At 40.0% G+C, this 6146-nt stretch overlaps 1 long non-coding RNA gene across 1 annotated transcript in view; it reads right to left on the minus strand.

The window, feature by feature from the left end:
* The window catches only part of LOC144294021 (uncharacterized), a 32713-nt gene extending 31215 nt beyond the window's left edge, over nt 1-1498 (minus strand). Inside the window, exon 1 of the long non-coding RNA XR_013361406.1 lies at nt 1384-1498. This is a non-coding gene — a long non-coding RNA (uncharacterized LOC144294021). The remainder of the gene's footprint in view (nt 1-1383) is intronic.
* Between the last annotated feature and the right edge of the window lie 4648 nt (nt 1499-6146).

Genomic DNA, 6146 nt, shown 5'->3' on the forward strand with positions numbered 1-6146 from the left:
CAGCTGAATTTGGCCCTTTAGGAGAGTGTGATCCACACTCACATCACACACATTAAACTGCTGACTTGAAAAGGTGAAATTCAAACATTAGCTAGTATTCAGTTAGGAACGTTGGTACCGATTCGATCTCATTTAGAAGTTAAGCTTTCACAGCTCTGTCAGACCCTGTTAACTCTACCTTACTCCTCATCATTGGTATCTGGATTTTGTTATTGAGGCTTGACCTCTCCAGCATTCAATCCATGCTTTTCCCAAGGTGAAGAGTGTGTTGATGCTACTAAATCACTGCATTCCAGTTAAAATCTTGCATTCCCTTCCTGGTTTCATAGGAAGCCAGCCCCAGTCCTATAACCTTATGCCTTCAACCTATACCTGAGCCCCAGTCTATAACCACACACACACACACACACACACACACACACACACACACACGGTGGGGAGGGGAGAGAAAGGAGAGAAACTAAGAGTAGAGCCTTTGCCTTAAATACACTACTGAGATCTCATTTCCATATTTTTATAACACCAACCAAAGCAGGTAGAGAACACTATTGCTACAGCATAAATATGCAGAATTAGGCGCATGATTTTTTTTCCAGTGGTTTAGCTAGCCACAGAAAGGATGGAACAGATCCACATACTACATAATCTTCTTATGTGTAATTCCCAGGATCTGCTCTTTACCAGTGATTTTTCCTATGAGATGTGATGCAGAAATTCCCACCTGCAACTATAACGGGTGCCCAGAACTTGCAGATGGTGGAGAATGCAGAACATATTTTTACAATTTGCAGACTAGATTAAGAGGAACGTTTGTGCTTTTGCCTGGCAGGCCAGCAAGTCTCTATAATATGAATGTGAAACCTCCCTGGAAGACATGCAAGTTGGGTTGTGTAGTTCTTCCCTAAGGATGTGAGAAATACCAGAATTGATCCACATACTCCAGGGGAATAGCCAGTAAACACTAAGTTGAGGCTGTTGGTCTCAGGATAAGAAAATTCCTCTCTAGTAGACTCAAGTCTGGGAGGCGTTAGGGAAACATGTGTTTGGGTTTTTGAACACTTGACCTAATCAATCAACTAAAAGTCCAACTCATATGTTGATTTTCATATAATATGAAAGACATTTTTTTTATACTTAGCATTCTGCAATGGGGCATTAAGGTCCTGTTCTAAGAGCAGGGATAGGCAGAGGTCATAAAGTGCCCCCAAAACATGCATTGTTCATCTCCTTCCTCACCCAGCCCACTAGGAGTAGGGGACTCCACCTATGCATTTCCATAATGGTGTAAGAACCTTCTTACCCCTTGGTCTCCAGCAGAATACGAGCTAGCCCAAGAAAACCTAAAGCTTCCAAATACCAGAATAAAAATTGTTTAGGACTCACCATTCACTTGAGGGACAATCTGTGACCTTTTGTGTTCTACGTCGTTATCAGCCACCAGGAAGAATTGCAGAATTTTGCCAGCGTGAGCTGGTATTAGGCAGTGCTAGTGAAATGTTAACCAGACTATAACTTGTGATGCCCTAAGGTAGGTGTGGCTTTAGTCCCACGCCCTTGTGAGAAAATATTTAGAAATCAAAATTATAAATTATACTTATTCCAGTAAGAACATTTTTCTGAGATAAGTCAAGTCTAAATTCATTAATTCATTTTTAAGAGGAAACTGTTCTTTCTCTGCAGGAGCACATATACTAACACTTGGCATTTCAGTTGGTAGCATGCTTTTTAAGATTAACAGTGACTTAAGAGTTTTCTCTCAGGCAGAAGTTAGTTACTTTATGTTTATGTATCCAAATGTTCCCTAAATAAAAATGCTCTCTCTCAAGGCACATTAAAGCCCTTACCTGCCAACCTTCCTTACTGCAACAATTACTTATTGAGCAATTACTATGTCCTAAGCCCTCGATATATATCATAGTCTTATTTTCAAAGCATATAGAGATATATAATTACAAATACATACAGTCAAAGAAAATTATAGGGAGTTTATTTATATTGATGCAGATCCGCTTTGGGCAAGCAGAGAAGGTATCCCTAAGAAACTGAGACTCAAGCTGAGATTTGAATTGCATGCAGAAATTTAGTTAGGAGAAGGGGGGAAATAGCATTCTAGGAAGAGAAAGTACCACATCCAAAAGTTTTGACATGTGGAGTAGCATTCTAGGAAAAGAAACTACTACATCCAAGAGTTCTGACATGCAGCATTTGGAAAAATACTGGCTTTTCTGGCTCGCAGCAGGAGGGAAGTAACGCAACATGAAGTTGAAACTGTATGGGAGTTGAAAGTAGGCAGAGCCTTGGCAGCCACTGGCAGAATTTGATCTTTATCCTGAGAATTGAAGTCTCTTACCTCCCTGTAGCTTAACTACGAGGGCGCAGAACCAAGATGACTATCGTCAACATGATTTAAATGTTCATTTCAGGAGATTCTCGCTCAGAAAGTTAAGGTTGTAAATCAGCGAAACTTTGTTGTTTGCTTTAGGAAATTCCTGCCAACTAATTTATCCAAACATTTGACTCATCTCTCCCATCAGGACAAAGGAATGCTCACCTGCAAAAGCAGCTTGCTTATCACACAACAGTTTATTTATCAAGCCTTCCATCAAGACTCTCACCTTCCTGCACCCACCAGTCCTAAACTATCCCATGATGAACTGTGTCCCAATCAGTTGGAAGAACCACCTTCAGCCACCAGCACAGATGGAAAGCTTGTAAATATCCTCCTCTATTTCCTCTCTTCTGAGACATCTTTAAAACTCTTTCAAGGCAGGGTTCCCTGTGCTCGGTAGAGCCAAGAAACTTAGCTTTGCTTGACCAACAGGTATTCTGAAGGGTTTTTTGCAAAGTTGGCAGTTGTCAACCCTGGGGGCAAATGAAGTGAGAGATCAGTTTTGTGGTCTAATCTGGTTGCAATTTGGTTAAGTAGATTAGACAAAGCTCAGAGCCAATATGTGGATGCAGCAAGAAGTTATTGCTATAGTCCAGAGGAGAGGTGAAAGAAGTTTGGAATTTGGACAAAACAATGGATATGGGATAAATGATTGGATCAGAGACATGTCTTGGAGGCAAATCCAACAAGGCTTGCTCATAGAACAAACAGGGGAGGGAGAAAGGGAGACAAGGTATCAGGCATGAATTACACATTTTGGTTTGCTACACTACATAGAACATGATGTCATTCACTGAGATGAAAACAGAGACAAAGAAATGGGTTTGAAGAGGGATGTAGGATTAGAGTAGGAAATCATGAGTCAGTTTTGGGCATACTGAATTTGAGTGAGACACCCGAGGGGAGATGTCAAGTAAGCATTAGCACAGTGGGCCTGGAACCCAAAAAAGTCTGAAAACAAAGAAAGGACCAAATGCTCAGAAAATACTTATTTTCACCTCCATTGTGGTCTCTGTAAAAATTTCTTACTATTTCAAGTCCAAAGGCTTTCTCTACAGCCCTCCAACTTCAAAAACAAAAATATTCATGTCAGAAAATTCCTATATTCTGATTTGAGAAAGGTGCCAAGTCAGTATGATATAATTATTGCCCTCTGAGACCAAGCTGGTACTTGATGCTTTTGCTTGCCAAGTAAACTGTGGGATGCCGGGCACAGTCAGATGGTTAGTATCAGCCCATGATGACTCTTTCCTCTCCATATAGCTAGAGCAGCGTGAAGTTTATAGCCTGGGCTCTGGAGTGAGGTGAATTTATATTTGACCGTTGGATCTGCTACTCACTAGTTCGGTAATCTTGGAGAATTTTCTTATACTATTTGAGTCCCAGGTTCTTCAAGTGAAAATGAGACTAACAATCATTTCCACTATGATGGCATTTCATGAGGATGGTAAAGGTACTGGCAGGCATAGCACTTGGCTGTAGTATGGGTTCAGCAAACGTTAGATATTGGTGCAATCATCCTTGGTTCTCCACATTAGAAGTTTCTCAAACATGTAAAATCTAGCCATGAGAAACACCACACCTGTAGGACTAAGAGGTTAAAGAAACAGGATGCCTACATTATTTTTTTAATTTTTGGCTACTGCCTTCCACATACATCCCTCCCTCCAGGGACCTCTATTTTCAGTGTCTGAATATTCAATGCTTCATTTAACTAGTCTCATCTCAGTAAAGAAGGGAATGCAAAACAGAATGCAGGTGGAGAGTGCTCATTTTTCCTCATCTGTGACCCCAATTGAACCTGGGGTTGTCTTTTGTGCTGTGAGGTGATTTTTCTCTGGAGAACTGGGCAAGTGTTCCTTTACTGTAATCCTGCTATTTGAACAGGCTCCCTAAAGCCAGGAGCTTTCTGAAAAGGGGCTTTTTTATGCATCCAGTTGGATTAAGCAAGTGTTATCTGACTTTTCTTGAACTAAACCACATAAAAGATTTCTTGAACAAATTTGAAAAAAAAAATCAAACAATTTCTAATTTTTTGGAATGAATTCCCACAAGATCAAGCTAGCTCAAATGGAATGTGATTGAGGTAGGGAGACATAAAATTGGTTCAAACTGGAATCGGGCCAGTTCTAATTATTTTAGGTGAGTCCAGATCAGTTTAGATTAAGAGAAATAAAGCCGGTCCAGAGAAGGTTAAATGGAATCTAAAAACATTTTTTTCCCAGCTCAAAATTGGCTCTAATTGAGTAAAGGGGATTAAGACATTTCAAGTTGTATCAATCCATTTGAAGTTGGATTAGATAAATGTGAATGGGGCAAAGCTAACTTGCTCAGCTTGAACCAGCCAGACCAGATTCCAGTTCGAATGGAATCAAACTTTATCAACTGAGGTTAATTTCTGAGCTGTCTAAAAATAATGCTTTCAGAACTGGTGCCACTCAATACATATGTCATAGTGGCAAAAACTACAGGTTGTCTCCCAGCATCCATTTCTGCTATTTTTCTTTACCACCATGAAAACTACTTATATGGTTGCGGACAGTAGCACATCTTAGCTTTAAAAAAACACACACACACACACAAAAACCAACAAAAAATATTAAATTTCCCATTCTTCCCTGAAGAGAAGTTGTGGTAAATTAAGGGGTGGTGGGTAGCTTCTGGGAAAGTTCCTTTCTATCACTTGCTGCCTGAAATGTGGAGATGGCTAGAGACACAGTGCTCAGATTATACCCAGGAGTAACACTTGATTGAATACACCTCTAAGGATTGCAGAGTGAAAATAGGGAAGGATCTGGGGTTCCTGACAGTAGGATTGGGATACCATCTAGCTGTTACAAAAGCCATCAGAACCCCTCCTAAATCTCCCCGATATTCACCAATCCTGGTCAAGGCTTTGGTTGTAAGCACCTGTATTCTCTGCTTGAAGACCAGAAAAGGCCATGGAAGCATGATTAGGATGGTCAAGGAGCTAACGCTCCTGGGATCAGCTCCCATCCAATTAATTCACCAATATGCTAAATACCCCATTTTTCTTAGCCCTCAGATGGGACATCTCTGAAGTACATTTTACTCTCTTCCCCAGAGGTCATAGGCAGCATTAGTCCTCAGTTGTCACAGTATTAATTTTCTCACTCATGTTCACTATCCAGGTATCCTTTCCTTCTATCTAACACTGTTCTCACTATCTCCTGAACAGTGTTTCCTGGGATTGCCAAGTGAACAGGCTGCTTGCTCTCAAATCCTTGTCCATGTCTGCTCACAGGGTAACCAAATGTAGGATACTATCTCCTGATTATCTATGTTGGGACCTCTTTTGAACTGAGAAAAATAAACCCTTCCAAAGAAACTAGAATTAATTGGGTTTTCTATTATAGGCTTCTACATCTCATCTTCTTTGATCCAGTTAGCAATGAAATACTTCTTTCAGTTCAAATCCCTTTATGTTACTAGATATTTTTCTAATAAAGAACCATTGTTAAAAATCAAAAGCCCAAAGTGGAATTTGAAAGCCTTTTGATTGACTAGAATCTGAATTGAATATTAAATCTGATTGAATATTGAATATTTTAAATGCTTATATTTAGCAAATAAAATTTCAGCAAATAAATGGCCTCTACATGGACAACTCTAAAGGAAATCTCAGTTTTCACTTGACCTGTCCCCAACATTTGATATGGCTGGTCACTCTGTCCTTCCCCAAAAATGTTTCTTTACTTGGCCTGTGAGTGACCACTCTCTTGGTTCTTTCTCTGCC

The sequence above is a fragment of the Canis aureus genome, chromosome 22 (genome assembly GCF_053574225.1).
Source record: "Canis aureus isolate CA01 chromosome 22, VMU_Caureus_v.1.0, whole genome shotgun sequence".
NCBI classification, from domain to species: Eukaryota; Metazoa; Chordata; class Mammalia; order Carnivora; family Canidae; genus Canis; species Canis aureus.